Source organism: Chiloscyllium plagiosum, unplaced genomic scaffold, assembly GCF_037043375.1.
Source record: "Chiloscyllium plagiosum isolate Xiang-an unplaced genomic scaffold, Cpla_swu_hap1 HiC_scaffold_10, whole genome shotgun sequence".
NCBI classification, from domain to species: Eukaryota; Metazoa; Chordata; class Chondrichthyes; order Orectolobiformes; family Hemiscylliidae; genus Chiloscyllium; species Chiloscyllium plagiosum.
The window spans coordinates 66,333,658-66,351,672 of record NW_028270148.1 but is presented as its reverse complement, the minus strand read 5'-3'; the positions used below and the strand labels follow the sequence as shown (position 1 = coordinate 66,351,672).

The 18,015-nt window shown below is 38.4% G+C and overlaps 1 long non-coding RNA gene across 1 annotated transcript in view; it reads right to left on the bottom strand.

Moving 5' to 3' along the window:
• The window catches only part of LOC122553232 (uncharacterized), a 59,422-nt gene that overhangs the window by 40,578 nt on the left and 829 nt on the right, over positions 1-18,015 (bottom strand). The window lies entirely within an intron of this gene.

Genomic DNA, 18,015 nt, shown 5'->3' with positions numbered 1-18,015 from the left:
CCACTCCCCAGAATACAAATCTGACCATTCAGGGCACTTTCACCCACATTTACTCTGTGTTACTGACTCAGAATAAAAATTTAATCCCTTGACTATTGTCCTTACAAATTACTGTCTGAATTCCAATGTCAATTTCTTCTTCAAATTTCTTGAGAGTTTGGGAGAGGCTGCAGAAGAGGCCTTGATGACTTGGCTCTGTGTATTCTGTAGAGAGTATTGCTATGATTCCAACTAACATCGCTACTGGACAAGTCAGATCCCAGCCTGATAGAGCATATTTTGGTCCTTGTAACTTAATGTGGTGGTCTTTTACTGGAACATAAGCATGAGGCTGCAAATATCATTTTAACGTTAAGACACAAGTTCATTACATAAAAGAAATAGAAACAAAACAAAATAAACCAACCTATTTATGTACAATACAGTTTGAAAGATTTCAGAACAAAAACTCATCTATTCCCCAATACCTGGATCAGTGGTGCTGGAAGAGCACAGCAGTTCAGGCAGCATCCGAGGAGCTTCGAAATCGACGTTTTGGGCAAAAGCCCTTCATCAGGAATAAAGCTTTATTCCTGATGAAGGGTTTTTGCACGAAACATCGATTTCGAAGCTCCTCGGATGCTGCCTGAATTGCTGTGCTCTTCCAGCACCACTGATCCAGAGTCTGGCTTCCAGCATCTGCAGTTATTGTTTTTACCTCGTTTTATTCCCCAATACCATCCCTTCAAAATTCCAAACAAATTCCTTCTCTATCGAATGTGTAGGTCTGACTTAACTGCCTCTTCTCATTTCCAATCCTGTCAGCTGTAAGACCTATTCCCTTAGCTACTCACAAAAGTGGCAGCTTAGACCTTCTCAATCTTTTCATACACTGTCGAGTTCCAACCAAACCCTCATGGTCTGTAGGTTTCCCAAATTACACTTTTCAAGAAAGTAATGTGTTTTCTTTGCTGGTTGAAACATTCTCCTTTTCCTATATTTGCTTCTGACTTCAGTCAAGTCTCCTTTGAACTATCCAAAAGCTTTTGAACTAAATTCAAATGAAAAGCTCATCCCCAATTCTGCTAAGCAATTAGCTTGATGCGTTTTCTCTCCAGTTGGAAGCACTCCTAGTATAAATAAAAGTCTATGAAAACTCCAGGAGGACTATGTAAGTTTCAAATCATGGTTCCAGAAAGATCTGGTTAATGTTTAAACCCCTTCATCAAAGAAGGACTACACCCATATGCAATTCTTCTAAAATTCAAACTTTAAAAAAAAGATGCTAAAATATATATAAACCATATGCTTAACAGCATGGTGTAAAGGTAACAATCTCTCCATTAATGTTAGCGAACAAAGAAGCTGGTCATTGACTTCAGGAAGTGGAGTTGAGATCACACGTGGTGGTGGAGGGTTGTTTTTCAGACTGGAGGCCTATGACCAGTGGAGAGCCACAAGGATCGGTGCTGGGTTCTCTACTTTTTGTCATTTATATAAATGATTTGGATGCGAGCAGAAGAGGTACAGTTAGTAAGTTTGCAGATGACACCAAAATTGGAAGTGTGGTGGACAGAGAAGAAGGTTACCTGGGATTACAATGGGACTTTGACCAGATGGGCCAATGGACTGAGAAGTGGCAGGTGGAGTTTAATTCAGATAAATGCAAGGTGCTGCATTTTGGGAAAGCAAATCTTAGCAGGACTTACACACTTAATGGTAAGGTCCTAGGGAGTGTTGCTGAACAAAGAGACCTTGGAGTGCAGGTTCATAGCTTCTTGAAAGTGGAGTCGCAGGTAGATACGATAGCGAAGAAGGTGGTTGGTATGCTTTCCTTTATTGGTCAGAGTATTGAGTACAGGAGTTGGGAGGTCTTGTTGTGCTGTACAGGACATTGGTTAGGCCACTGTTGGAATATTGTGTGCAATTCTGGTCTCCTTCCTATAGGAAAGATGTTGTGAAACTTAAAGGGATCCAGAAAAGATTTACAAGGATGGAGAATTTGAGATTTAGGGAGAGGCTGAACAGGCTGAGTTTGTTTTCCCTGGAGCGTCGGAAGCTGAGGGGTGACCTTATAGAGGTTTACAAAATTATGAGGGGCATGGATAGGGTAAGTAGGCAAAGTCTTTTCCCTGGGGTCAGGGAGTCCAGAACTAGAGGGCATAGCTTTAGGGTGAGAGGGGAAAGATATAAAAGAGACCTAAGGGGCAACTTTTTCACACAGAGGGTAGTATGTGTATGGAATGAGCTACCAGAGGAAGTGGTGGAGGCTGGTACAATTGCAACATTTAAGAGGCATTTAGATGGGTATATGAATAGGAAGGGCTTGGAGGGATATGGGCTGGGTGCTGGCATGTGGGTCTAGATTGGGTTGGGATATCTGGTCGGCATGGATAAGTCGGACCAAAGGGTCTGTTTCCATGCTGTACCTCTCCATGACACACCTCCACACCCCCCCCCTCCCAATCAATAGTGTTGAAGTGGAAATGGTGAAGACCATCAAGTTCCAGGAAGTGATGATAATCCTGGACCTCCCACGTTAACATGACAATCAACAAACCACAACAACATTTCTACTCGCTCAAGAGGCTAATGGAATTCAACATGTCCACAATGACTCTTCCCAATTTTTATGGAAAGCATCCTATCTGGATGCCTCACAGCATGGTATGGTAACTACTCTTCCCAAGGCATCAAGAAACGACAGAGAGTCGAGAACACAGCCTAGTCCATCACACAATCCAGTCTTCCATCCATTGACTCCAGCTGTACTTTCCACTGCCTCGGGAAAGCAATCAACATGATCAAAGATACCTCCCATCCTGGTCATATTCTTCCACCCTCTTACATCAGACAGAAGATATAAATTTATGAATGCATGTCCAAATAGATTCAAGAACAGCTTCTTCCCTACTGCTATTAGACTTTTGAACGGTCCTCTCAAATGTTAATTTTGATATCTCTCTCTCTCTCTCTGCACCTTCTGTATGGTTGTAACACTGTACTTTACACCCTGTTCTGATTTCTTGATGCATTTTGTATGGTATGATCTGCCCGTATTGCAAGCAAAACAGCACTTTTCACTGTATCTTGACGTAGGTCACCATAATGAATCCATTAAACAGCAATATCTTTTGTTACACCTTCTCCCAAAGATGAATGAAATTGTATCTTTAGGAGGCATTTCCATTTCCCTATAAAAGTCCTTTACAGTGCTATTGCTAAGTCATATTAACAGTATTAAAATAAATATTAAACATATAATGACGTATATGGCAACCAGACTTTGCATGAGTCAATATGCATCATATAACCTAGTGTCTTTCAGATGTGCTCTTGATAAACTATTCACTATAATATTTTGTTTTCCAGGCATATGAATAGTTTTCAATTGTAATCAGATGTTCAAATTCCACTGAAAAAAAATTGTAAGTTTTTTGCCTGGAAATTATTCCAAAACTATTAAATTATTGTGACCTGAATAATAACAATTTCTTTCACAAGGTGGGAGATGTATATTTCAAAATGATGGAAAATCAACACAAGACCAAATACCTCCTTCTTCACATCAATGACCTTATTTGTAATCATATCTAGTCAGTTCCTTCGAAAAATAACTTACAAACTATTTAATCTCCATCTCTTAATTTTGTGGTAAAACAGAGCTACATTGATGTCACTGGTAGCAACAGCTAGTTTAAATGGCTTCTCATGACGTGGCACTTCTAAAATTGAAAGTGCACATTCAAGTTGTTAAATACATTCTTGCATCTATTCAAATATCCTGCCGTTCTTGAGCAAATTTGTTAAAGGAGCCAACACAGTACAGAAGTTCAGAATAAATTCTGATAAACCTACTCATGTAAACAATGTTGCAAAGTTTTGCATTTTGTGCTCTGGATGGGAAAATCCAAAAGAGCCCTTCCTTTCACTTTATTATGTATTATGTGGCAATTATCCATTGTGTGGCCCAAATAATTCACTTCAGCATTGGCAAATTCACTTTTGGCCAGATTTACAATCAAATTGTTTATTTTTTGAAGTTGATCAACTAATCCAGTCAAGTGGCACAAATGTGCTTTCTAACCTTTTTGGAAACAATCATGTCATTGAAGTAAACCAGGCAGCAACATAACCCTTCAAGGATTGTTTGAGTCACTCATTGGAACGCTGTTTTTTTCCATTCCAAACAAATGCATATCTTTGCATTGATAAAGTCAGCCTAGTGTTACAAAAGCTGATATTTCATTGCTAGTACCAGAACTTTAATTTGTCTCCCATTAAAAGTCTAATGGGTTTTGGTATGTCCAGTCCTATTAAAGTGGCAGCATTTTCTTTTGTTCTAGCCATTTCTCCTTTACTACTTCATATCCATCTGTCTGATCTCTAAAGCTAGTGTCTCATTCAACTTCCTTTTGTAATGTAATGATTTTATCACTTGTGACAGTCTTTAAGGGATATCACAGTTATCTGCCAGAACCTCTGCTGGACACACAAATAAATTATTTTTATAGGTTTGTCAGAATTCTATTTCAGAATCCTTTCACAATACATTTTCTCTTATATTATCTTATTGAAACCACTAATCCTCCAAAATTGTGTTTTGCCTTATGAGTTCTACAAATGTCTGGTTAGGCTCCTTTCTTGATGTTCTAAATTTTAATTGATAAGCTTCAGGGACAAAGCTCAGAAATATTGAGGATTGTCTTTTCAACAGTTTCATAAACTTCAGATCATTCTTCTGACAAATTGGTATACACAGTCATGGTTTTGCTTGTCATAGCAATCTATACCCGAAGGTCTAACGTCTTTTAGCCACTTCATTGGTCTAACTACATTCTCAACTGAGGTGAAATAACTTTGTTATGGGTCATGAGCTATTTTCTGAAATGTTTGCATTGATCCTCAACTGTCTTCACTGCTAAGCTCTATTCCCAGTCCATTCCAGCAACCTCTGCCTGCATTCCTTTCCAATTGCCCTTATTTCGTTTAACTGCTGTTCCTGGCCCAAGTTTCTCTTTCTCAAACTGAATGCTAAATTCTATTATGTTATGATCACTGTTTGCATGGGGATATTTTATTCCGATATCTTTTTTTATTAAACTTAACTCATTACACAGTACCAGATGTAAAATAGCCTTACCCCTGCTTAGATCCACAAAATATCGTTTGAGGAGAATGTTCCATATATATTCTGTGAATGTTTCCTCATTGTACATCTGTCAATCAAATTTTTGTGATCTACATGAAGAGTAAAGTCACTCATGATTAAAGTACTACCCTTTTTACATGTTTTCATTAATTCCTGGTTTATTCCCTGTTGTAGTGTAAGGAAACAAACAAACTCTAACCTCACAACTTTAATGCATTGTCTGAGTTGTCACCTTTCTGTCTAAAACCTTAAGTTAACTCAAGAATGTGTCTCAAAAGAAGTTCTGGGATTTACATATTAATGAACTGAAACCTGCAACCCATTTTAAAAGATGAAAGACTTAACAGCAATCTAGAGTTGTTCAATATATTGTTTCAGTTGCATGACACTGTAATCTTTTGCTATAAATACTGTGTCTTATGATCCTGCTCCACAGCTACCTGGAAGGAGCAGCGCTCTGAAAGCTAGTACTTCCAAATAAATCTGTTGGATTATAATCTGGTGTTTTGTGATTGTTAACTTAGTCTACCCCAGTCCAACATCGGCACCTCCACATCATTTATAGAAACTGTGAGGGGGGGGCCTTTAGACTACTGACATTGTCTCTTTCCCTTGTTATTTCTTACCTCTACCCATCTAGATACTACAAATTCCAATCCAATATTATTTTTTGCTATCATACTTATTCTACCCCACACTATCAAAGTACCATCACCATTTCTTTCTTGCTTGTTCTTTAGAAAAGTTACATACCCAGAAATATTTAGTTCTCAGCTTTGATATTCTTGTAACTATGTCTCTGAAATAGGAATAAGAAAATGCCCATTAATTACTATTTGAGCCATTAATTTGATAATATTATTCCAAAAACCACGTACATTCAAGTAAAGAGTCATTCATTTTATCTTTTAACCATTTTCCCCTCCTTTGACACCATTTACTGCTGTTTTTTCTATGTTTGAGCACTCTGCACATCTCTGTCCCATTCTGGTTATCATCTTCCATACAGCCAACCTGAAATGCTGCCATATCCGTTGCTTTATAAGCGCACAAATCCCATCTCTCCAATACATGGGAAATACACTGGGGATGGTTTTCATCTGAGGATGCGTGAGGCGTCGATCAAGCAGGTTCCATTCCCAAGTCCGGCCACCAGGTATTACTATTGTTGATGGAGACTGAAGTCCCCCATTAAGGGTATGTTCTGTTCCATCACTAACATTATTGTCTAAATCAGGTTGTATTCAACTTGGAGAAATATCAATCCATCAATTGAGATTGAAGAATGACAGTAAATAGTAATCAGGAGAGCAATTTTTCACACATTTAAAATTCTCAACTTCAATTTAAATCTCATCAAATACTCGGCTCTCCCTATTTCTGTATGTCTTTCTATCTCTATAATTCTTCTGCCTCTGGCTGACTTCTGTGTATTGTGCACACTTTTGACAGCCATTGTCTCAGCCCTTATCAGGAAATTCCTTACCTTCCCATTGCTCCAGCACCCTACCTTCCTCTAACACTGTCTTTGAACTGCGGTTCCTTGACCGTCCTCCTCCTCTCCAAATATCATTGTTCATTTTTGCCTCATCATGCCTCTGTAAAACTTAACCGGATTTTGTTTTCATGGTAACATGCTGCATAAATATAAATGTTTGCAATGAGAATTAATTATTAAAATTTCCACTAACCTAAACAAAGCAACAGCCCATGCCGATTGTTTTGTGCTGATGCAAACTGATTAGAAGAGATAAACACTTGGCTTCCAGTAATAACAATATTTACATACGTATTTGACTAGCAAGTTATTTTACATGCAAGTGTACAAAATCATTTTTACACTTATGGCCCATAAACTAATTTAATCTAACATGGCATTCTTGATTTGTCAGAATAGCTTCGAATTATATGGAAATGTGTCTTGGCTCATTAGTCTAGAAACAGTTTGAATGGGTTGATCAGTTCACTCGACACATCACCTGATGATGTTTGATATTCAGGTATTCTGAAACCACTTTGTGGCTCTTGTGTAGTATAGTCTCCCTACCTCTGGGTCAGACTGCCTGAGTTCAAGCCCCACCTGCTCTAGAGACATCTTATAACATATCTGAAGAAGTTGATTGATAATATAACAGGAGCTACTTGGTGGATAGGGACATTGGCAACCAACTCCATTGAAAATCAAAGATTGCTGTTGTATAAATGTCTGTAGAAATTACTAATCTAAACCATGTTACTTTATATTCAAATGAATGTAATGATTATGTATCAGGTCTTAAAACTGGAATCACAATTTTCTGAACTTTTAAGGTCATTTTTTTAAAGAAACAGACTCACAAATTTATAGATTTTGTTTGCTTCATAATGATTTTATGAGAAATTGTGAAGGGATGTCAAAAAAAAGCCACAAGTATTTCTACATGGATATTTCTAATTGCAGGCTAATTGATGAAGCATATCAGAAAATACCCTGACTAATTGCACGTATTTTAAGCAGTGGCCAGCAATATCATTACACTACTGCTGTGTGATCATATATTCCAAGATAACCCCATGAAACACTATGTAACTAAAACTTGGTACTGAAAATTGTTACGACATTGGTTTTCTGGACTATCAAATTTTATCATCCATCATTTAATTCTGATATCTGAGATGTTTTACAGATGAAAATGGATATTAAAAAAGAAGAAACATGGACCTAAAATTGCTGTCATTGTCAGCTGACCACAGAGAGAGTCAAGATTCATCAGGACCATATGAAATGACAAGATAGTCTGCATGTAAGTTACATGTTTTTTATTTAAGTTATCAAAACAAGGCAACTGAGTCAATGTAAACAATTTCACATCTATGTTTTTTCACACCTTTGTTTAGATATACTTCATACATTCAGAGATCAAAACTTTGTCTGCTAGTTAGTCAATTTGGAAAGGCAATGGAGCCAGACTTAGGAATATGCACAGAACTATATTTTCACTGTTGTTTTTGAACAGCTGAGCCAGGGGGAAGAAAAGAATATGAATTGGTAACAACTGGATTAAAAGACATCTCTCTCTATAATTTCTCATCATCCTTGAAAACAATGCCTGATGATAAAGTAAATTGGAGCAGCAAGCATTCACTGAGAATGCAAGATATGGAGATGCCGGTGTTGGACTGGAGTGTACATAGTTTAAAAATCACACAACACCAGGTTATAGTCCACAGGTTTAATTGGAAATACTAGCTTTCGGAGTGCTGCTCTTTCATCAGGTGGTTGTGAAGTATAAGATTGTAAGACACAGAATTTATAGCAAAAGTTTACAGTATGATGTAACTGAAATTATACATTGAAAAATACCTTGATTGTTTGTTAAGTCTCTCATCTGTTAGAATGACCATGTTAGTTTCACTTCTTTCATATGTAACTCACTAAACATTTTTTTAAAAGTTACATTCTCAAATGAACTTTAACAATTGGTGTTAGCCCAGACAATGCATTGGGAATTAGCACCCCTCTGTGCTGCTGTCTGTGCCATAATGTTTAAACTGATTCTAATCTAAAAAAATGAATAAACAGAATCTTACATAGATTCAAGCAGATGAGAGACTTAACAAACAATCAAGGTATTTTTCAATATATTATTTCAGTTACATCATACTGTAAACCTTTGCTATAAATTCTGTCTTACAATCTTATACTCCACAACCACCTGATGAAAGAGCAGCGCTCCGAAAGCCAGTGCTTCCAAAAACATCTATAAATGTCACCACTGCTGAGAAGACCAGTCTACAATTAAAGCAATTGGTCTTTGTTTAGAAGTCTTATCCCTCAAGGGCCCTAAGAACTTTTAAACTGCATTATTTTTACTCTCTCTGTCAGTACCAAACATTGTTGCCAATGTTTGCGGTGTGTGTTTGATGCTGTATCATTATTATTTTTTTCTTGTGTAATTAGGTAATAACATTTTTTTTCCTTCTGTCACTTGAGTGACATAGCTGCATATTAAAAAAAAAATGTTGTTGCAACCAACCAAAAAGGAATTAAAAAGTGGGGAGATGAATTACTGCTCCTCACCTGGTCATGGCAAATGTTCAGGCTCAGCCAATGTACTGTCATAGACAAACAATAGAATTGTAATGGAGGAAATAAATTGTTTCTTTGAAGGCTTTTTTTGTAAGCAAGAAACTGAGTCTGTAACATTAAATATGCTGAATGTACACAGTTGATGTTAGTACTTTCATACAGGACAAAGAAAGTGGAAAAGTTAAAGGCTTTGCCCTTTGCGGAATTAAAAAGCATAGCTTGGCAGTTAGAGGTGGAGTTCAGAGATAAAGCTAGGAATCACTCAGAATGCAACATGGTGATGAAGCTACGAGAGGTGGAAACAGAGGATAGTGACACAGATAACTTAGAAATGGAACAGCTAGGATTAGAACTGGAATTTCAGGAGCAGGGAATAGAGGGAGAGAGACAGGAAGCGAAAGGGAGAATTTTAGTTGAGAAGGGAGAACAGGGAGGAAATCACACCGAACTGATTTAATGGCCAAAATATTTAGATTTGTCCATTTAATCCATAAATTTGATGTGTAAGAGGTAGATGCATTATTTAGCTACTTTGAAAGATAAGCACATTAGTGAAAGTGGTTAGTCTGCAATGGACACTGCTGTTTGCAGAATAGGTTGACATGGAAAACTCACAGAGCTGACTTTGTCAAGCCTAAGGAGCATGTCAATGACAACGAAGGAGTCAGAGTTGAAAAGTGTGATCTGGAAAAGCAATCCAGGTCAGGAGAGTTGTCATTTCAGGCATAAGCCCTTCATCAGGAATGGGAGTAAATCGGGAATAAAATAGGCAATTTTAAGTGGGCATCAATTAGTGCCAGATGTTCTGTATCCTTAAGAAATAGGCTGACCAGACATAGTTTGAACCTGAAAGCTTGAACAGCTCACTTTTGACCAGCGACTGCAGGTACTTAAATCTGTCACCACTACAAGAAAGGTTGTGAGGCAATTCTCCTCAAAGAGTTCAAATTCTTTCCAATCCAGATACATACAGAAGAAAAGTCTAGCACAGTGCAAATAGTAGTTCTGGCTGACAACTATAAGTGATCACACAGTCACACAGACTTAGGAAAGTCACAGACTAAAGAGACACAAGGAGAGATCAAAGGATAAAGTGATGTAGTTTGGAAGAAGAAACAAGGTGAGGGAGTATTTAATGAATGACAGGACACAGGGTAGCTTAGGGCAGTAGATGGACCTTTGGGTAATTATTTACAAATCTCTGAAATCAGCAGAGCATGTGAATAGAATATTTAAGAAGGCATTTGGGACACTTGCTTTCATCAGTCATAGCATAGATTATAAGAGCAAGGAGAAAATCTTGAAGTTATACAGAACACTGGTTAGGTCACAACTGGAGTACTGTGTGTAGTACTGGTTACCTTACTACAGGAAGGGTGTAATAGCATTCCAGAGAGCTCAGAGGAAGTTCACCACATGTTGCCTGGGATGGTGAAATTGAGCTATGAGTAGAGACTAGACAGGCTTGGCTTGTTTCCTTTAGTGCAGAGAAGGCTGATGGAGGACATGGTTAAAGTGAATAAGATTATGAGGCATATGGACAGTGTGAATAGAGAGCTGCTGTTCCCCTTAGTTGAGGAGTCAATCACGAGGGGACATAGTTTTGGGAAAAGGGACAGGAGATTCAGAGGGGATTTGGGAAAAAAAATGTTTTCTCTCAGTGCGTAGTAGAAATCTGGGATGTATTGTCTGGGAAGGTAGTAGAAGCTGGAAATCTTACAACCTTTAAAAAATATTTAGATGAGTACTCTAAATATCTTGACATTCAATGATATGGGACAAGTGCAGGAAATTGGGATTAGCACACTTTTAGTGGTAGCTATATTGATACAGATTTGATAAGCCTAAAAGTCTTTTCTGTGCCGAATGAATCTACGAATCGAGAAGAAATTCCTCCTCATGTCAGTCTTAAATTTTCACCCCTTTATTCTGAGACTATGCTCTTTGATCATAGACTCTCCCATGAGAGGAGACATCCTTTCAGCTGAGAGAAATTCAGAAGCATTACTAGGAGCAGTAAAGCTTGCATGGTTTGGTATAACTCAGGAATGGACACTTCAGTTAAATAAAGTTGAGGACAGGCCAGCATGATCAAAAAGAGACAGAACCAAAGCCAGAGAAATTGAGCAAATAAAAATAAAAGGCAAGGGCCAAAGAAAGTGAGAATAGATGACAGGCTAGAGCCTGAGATCAGATTGATAGATATCTTCATGGTTAACTTAGAGAGGGACCTGAGGAGTTCTCAGACAGGCCCGGAGATACTGAAGGTGAATCATCACTTAATGGAAGAGTCACTGGGAACAATAGCAGAAGATGAACATCCAGCCAGTGGTGGGAGTGTTCCACGTAAAATAGGATAGGTTGGGGGAAGATCCAAGCCCAAGACAAATGGGAACGTAGAAGGTAAGATGCCCACAATAGACACTATGGTTGGAGCACACCATGAGCTAAAACGTAGTTACCCAGAAGGGAACCCAGGGAACAGAAACACATCTCAAAATCAAACTGGTCTAATCATGATGATGTAATGCTGCATGGGAATGAGGTTCAGGATGAAAGCCCAGACAGGAGGCAATCCTCTGTTTATCACCCATCTTGAGGTCAAGTTTGTAACCATGACTGATTTTGGTATTGGGATTACAGAAGTGGGTAAGTGAAGGGTTAATACTTGAGAAGATAGCATAACACAGGGAACAAATGCAGCTCCTTACTCCAAAGCAGATTTTGAGGCCAGATCAGGACAAAGAGTGAATGTAGGCTGCCTGTGTGTTATCGTTCCAGTTTTTGTACTGTAATTGCGCATTGACCTTGTAATGGAATGCTCAGCATGAACAAAAAGAAAGAAATATTGTTCAGGTTTGTTCTATTGTGGTGGGGTGATGTTACAATAGTGGTAAAATGAACTTTTGAATTTTGATTTTTATCATGAGGTTGTTCTGCCTAAGACCTTTCTGTTGCATTATTGCAGAGATTCCAGACCACACAGGCAGTAACACGTGATGCTCTCGCATAAAGTTCTTCATTTTCAATCTTTCCCTGCACAATGAAATGGAGACAGTATAATGTGTTCGATCTGTAAGTAATGTATATGTAATGAAGCAGTAATAAAGGCACAAAACCTGGACTTCAGGCTGAATCTTGAATAAACAACTGAGAGAGGTGTGCTTGGCGAGATGAGTGGTAGAATTGGGCAAGATGGTAGTCATGATCTCAAGATAATCTTGCTGTAGCTTCCCCGCTCTGTTCAAGTGGTAAGATTCTTCGAGGGAATGTGAGATTCCCAATTGTTGCTCATCATTGCTTGTTGACAGGTTTGTTAACTAGCTTATTAACCAGTTTGTTAACGGGCTTGTTAACAGATGACCTACCACAGGCAGCACTTTACAAACTACCTATCGGGTAAAAACGGAGTGGGTACCTGCGGGGTATAGCTCACTGCTTACTCCAAGAGATCTCCACGTTGCTCATGGCAAAATACAGAGCAGGGCACCATCCAAGAGAACCAGCCACATACACCCTTGAACCACAGACATTAGCAGCTGCCATTCAAGGAGCTGTCACTACATCCTGACATCTAGGAAATGCCCCGACATTGTGCTCTGCACATTCACACTTGTTTAGCGGACCATGCCAGCAAGCAGGCATGCATAGCTGCATCAGCTTTTCTCTAAGGGAGAGGCATCTAGGCCTGGCAGTGGTAATTCTTACAGTTGCACCATCAAGTAGGTGGCTGTGTTATGCAACAGTTCTCAGGTGAGGCTGCCTACATCTTTGTGTATGTCACTGCGCAATGTCAGGCTGGGAACTGTACCATGTGATGGCAGCATCCACTCCCAATTCCAGTCAGTTCGAGGGGCTCCTAGAGTGGCTAGTCAAGGACAGTCTCCCTTGCCGGTCCTGGGCTTGGCCACAGTCAGGCATCTGGCCAGCGAAGCTTTGCAGAAGAGGTCTGTACTTTTACGCTTTATGGAGTGGGTCATGGTCAGTCCTTTGACTCTGGAAGTGCCATGCCAGTGGTGAGGCAAGTTTAAATGCTTTTCTTCGGCTGTGGGATATGAAGCTGGTAGGGTTTGGGAACCTATGGAAGAAAGGATGATATTGGGGAGTGAGGTATGAGTTTTGGGGATTGCATCAACAACAGGTCACTGGATGTTCACAGGGGCTGAATGTAGGTATTGCACATGGACATGGTCACAACACCAGCGTGCAGGCTGTGTACTTCCTGACCATCATGCAGCATTGACCCTCATTGTGTGTTGTACGTTCCTTGCACTGTCGTTACTGGGGAACTGCCTGTGCTTGATACTCCCATGCATATAGCCAGCTGAACAGTGTGCAATGGGAGGTCTTTGGTTTCAGAATGAGTCAATGCCATGTACAAGCTTTGCCAATCCTGATCTCACATGATATAATTGGCATTCATTGTATACCCCATCACTGGAAGGACACAGACTTTTTTGTTTGGTACTGCTGCCAGGTCCTCTGAACCCTCGACTGGGCACTGACCCTGGTAGTGATTTCCAGCCATGCTGACATTGTACAGTGGCAGTGTTTCCTCTGTCTGTCCTCTGGGATGCGATAGCCTTACTATGCATTGTCCCAATAACCAGTCCCTTCAGGTTCCTGTCGGAGACTCTGTGCTAATTTGCCCTTGTCAGCCATGTCTGTCCAGTGACCAGTCATGGGTAGGGCAGATGCCAGTGCTTCTCTAAGGAGCACTATAGACTCTTGAAGATGGTCTTCAAGATGTAAGGGGTGCTGGCCTTCAGGTGGATATCTGATGAGTTCCCTGTGGAATGACATGTGGAGTGTTGGAATGGAGATAGGATGTAATGCTTGCCATTGTGTCAGCAACAGCAATTAAAACATTTGGTAATATTTTATGGGAAAATCAGTGAGTGACAAGCATCTCAACTGCATAACAACTTTGTTTTGATGTCATGATGTACAATATCACAATGGCGTTCCAGAACCGGAAAGAATTGTTTCGTACATTAGCTAATCCCTCAGAAGAGTTCAAGCAATGTTTGCACATGAACATATATTTGAGCTGCAGTTTGCTCCTAAGCTCCTTAGGTATATAGATGTGATCCACACTGATTTTCAGAATCTGTCACATGCCAGTAGGCAATCCATGTAATATATCTAAAGATGACACATTAATCCCTGTACTAAATGTCCCTTCCTTTCCCATTAAATATGATGTTTCACATTGTAACTGTTGATAGGGAATTATATTTCATTTAAATAGAGAAATTTCACAATTAAGCACCTGTCTCTGCCAAGAGCCGAGTGACAGGCAGCTGTTAAGAAAATGACCAATGTTCATAACAAGACCAGAATGCAATACTCCTGTACCTGCTGGGACATCTCCATTTTGTGTTAATGTCCATGACTGTAGGCAATCCATAAATAGTAATATTTCAGTGTTAGCTCACCTCATTATGAATGATTCTGTATGCATAAGGTTAATTCTGAATTCTGTGCAATGGTCGACGTCAACCAGAACCTATATTTTGCATTATTTCATTCAATTTATGATCACATACACAAATCTAAGGATAGGACCTGCACACAGTGGCTGCAAAATCAGGTATGGTGAGGAAATGAACACTGGATCAGAGTGTAGGTTTAGCCCACCATCCATTGCAAACAGTATACACACAGCCAATTTAAATGGCTCCTGAACGCTGCTATGTGGTTGCATATGTGAAATACCATGAGGGACCAGTGAATATGCACTATTTAAAGCTGGAATACACCTATTAAAGTGGAGCTATGTTCTGGCTGGTTCAAATACTGATACACATTGCAGAATAAAGTGCGTGCTACAAGAAAACTAAATGTCCGTGCAATACAGCAAGAAGTGAGTTCCAAGATTTTCCAATTGTGACAGTGAAAACCTCAGAAAGAAGGTGCAGAGGAGGAGAGGTATCTATTCTTAGGGAACCCGGAAGTCCTATAGATAAACACGCGGCCAACATTTGGAGTGGGCAACTGTAGCCCTGAACTTCTGATTTCATACTCCACGAAATGACTTATTCAGCTCACTCTCTCTAATACAAAGTTTTACCTGTCCAGAATGTTGGGGTATGTCAATGTAAGGGTATGTCTGTTGGTTTCGGACCTTCTGTCTTTATCCCTGATGCTTTCTATCAAACAGCTCAAAAATTATTAGTCAATACACTCCTTGATGTTGCAAAGACTTCAGCATGCAAATGACTAAACACTTCTACACAGTCTACAGCAACCAGTAAAAATCAATCAGCAACTAATCTAAGCACATTTGATAATTCCTTTAAGTAGCATTGGTTGCAAATGGAAGTTACATGAGGCTTGTAGATAGGGCATTTGTTGGAGTACTTACATTAGAAGTAGCAGCACTCACATCAATTCACAATTTACTGACATCAAGTTTTTCCTGTTCTGCGTGCTTCTGACTAATACTCCCTGTAGCTGCACCAACCTCCTTACCAAAATGATGGTCAAAAATCCATGAGGACACAACATTAAAACTTCACAAATGACACAAATTGTCTTATACACCTTAATTTGGAGTTTCCTTCCAATGACACGGTCATTTCCAAGTATTAATGTTCTGTTTTTCTGTATTTTCTCTCCAGGTGTGGTGATGAAGATGTCATTTTATACCAGGAAGATCACCTGTGCAGCACACCGCAAGTATGATTAATAATGTAATCCGATTTAGTGGTCAGTATTGCTCCAGTGAATAAACTCATAAGCACTGATTTTGGTACAGGGCCTAATCACTCTCTTACACTGAACACTGAAATCAGGTCACATCAATGCACAGTGTCACTTTATTGAATATGGGTTAAACATATTGATGTCAGAGTAGAAGTGATACACAATACTACCCTAATGAACATGCATCCATTAAACCATTGCAAGAAAATGGAGTCCAATGAAATACCACCGTTAAATCTACCCTAAAAGCATGCTTTGTTCCATCACAGTCAAGGATGCTTCACTGTTCAACTTAGCATTTCTATAAAATACTAGTCACGTGTTTTCCAGCTAAAGAAACCTAATGTAAGCTTCTTATCAGAAAATATTACATTACATTTGAAAGGTGAAACATTCTGTCAGTTGCATGGGTCATTTGAAATTCTTGCATTGTTATGATAGGTCAATGCACAATCCATGCTTGCAGCCTATAAGGTCAAATCACACATGAGCTAGATCCTTCAGTTATATGTGACTGAGTTCTGACACATAGCAAGTTTTCTTCAGGCTGTCTATCAAATACCATTTTGTTTGTTGCTCCATTGTATGATTAATAAGTGTGGACATTTTACATAATATCACAAATGGAATAATGAATAAAGTGAGTGTGGTCAGTGGAGCTGCTACAAGATGAATATTTAGTCTTTGAATATAAAATACTGGAAAATTTTACTATGTTACTATGATTACTTTACATCTCCTCGAACTGGTGTGTGTTTATTTACCTAAAAGATATTCTACGTATTATAAGTTCAGTGAGATAGTGTGCAGAATATTACTTGATTAATACTGATTAGTGCAACATTTTAACCACTATGAAAGACAAACAAATTTCAATAACCTCAACTAATGTATAATTTACAATTTTCAAAACAAATTGTTTGTTATCACATAGTCACGGGAATATGGGACTATCTATTCAGCACTGACTTAGATATTTAAAAATAAAAATTAATAAAATAAAAATAATTTTGTACACCTCCAGAAGGTTTTTCGTTAAGGTTTTTCTTGTACCTGCATTTTATTGTATAGGCATCTTTCTGATAGAATTTTCAATATTCTGCAATAAATGATACATTGAGGACATTTCCTGATGTACTCTAATCTAAAGATAGCACAGTGATTATATTTTGTAAAATCATACCCAACGTTATAAATATATGAGATGCTAGTTCTCATGCATGTTTGGTAGTAGCAGTGCAAACCGACAGTATTTCTTGTGATGCTCCCAGTTCAATTCATTATTAAACATTTACTGGCTTTTAAGTTACCATAATACTATGAAAAGCACTGTTATATTGCTGCGTCTCATTGTTTTTAAGTGATGTGATGAGCAAGTCTGCATTAGTTGACTAGATGAATGTATATAGCAATGTGCTCACTAACCAGTTCAGGCTGACTTTAGCACACGTGGGCACATGTTCTTTCCCTCTGAAATATCCATTACCAACCTTTCTTGACGTCAGCATTAATAAGATTCTAAAAGGTTAAATGTTTAATTTCATTTTGTATAATATATGTTTTATCACAACTATATCATGCCATCAGATCCAGGAAATTCAATAAACATGTTTCAGGATGAATTATCTTACATGGTTTTGAAAAATCATTCCTGTCAACATGTTCACATTCACACACACAAATAATAAAATGTCTTACCACTTCATCAGTTTTATAATATATAAGGCCAATGATAATACTCACTCCGCAATTTAACAGTCCTGGTATTACTAGTTAGAATATAATTTTTAATATGGAAATACTTATATTTGAGCTATTTAAAATACATAAACTATAATTCAATAAACTTTGAGTAGACCAAAATGGACATGTCCTCTTTGCTTTCAAATGATTAAAGGACTAATGCACCAGTTTGTTATATTTTCCTTTGTTGATTATTAAATCAAATAATTTGCTTTTGGAAAAGTGCATGAAAATGTATGAAAAGAATTAATTGTCAGTGTTGACAGCAAATGACAGGCTTTGATAGGATTGTCCTTCCATTGCCGGCTGTGCCTCTCTACAGTAACATCTCATTATTTTGTTAATATGGAATGTCTAAAATTAA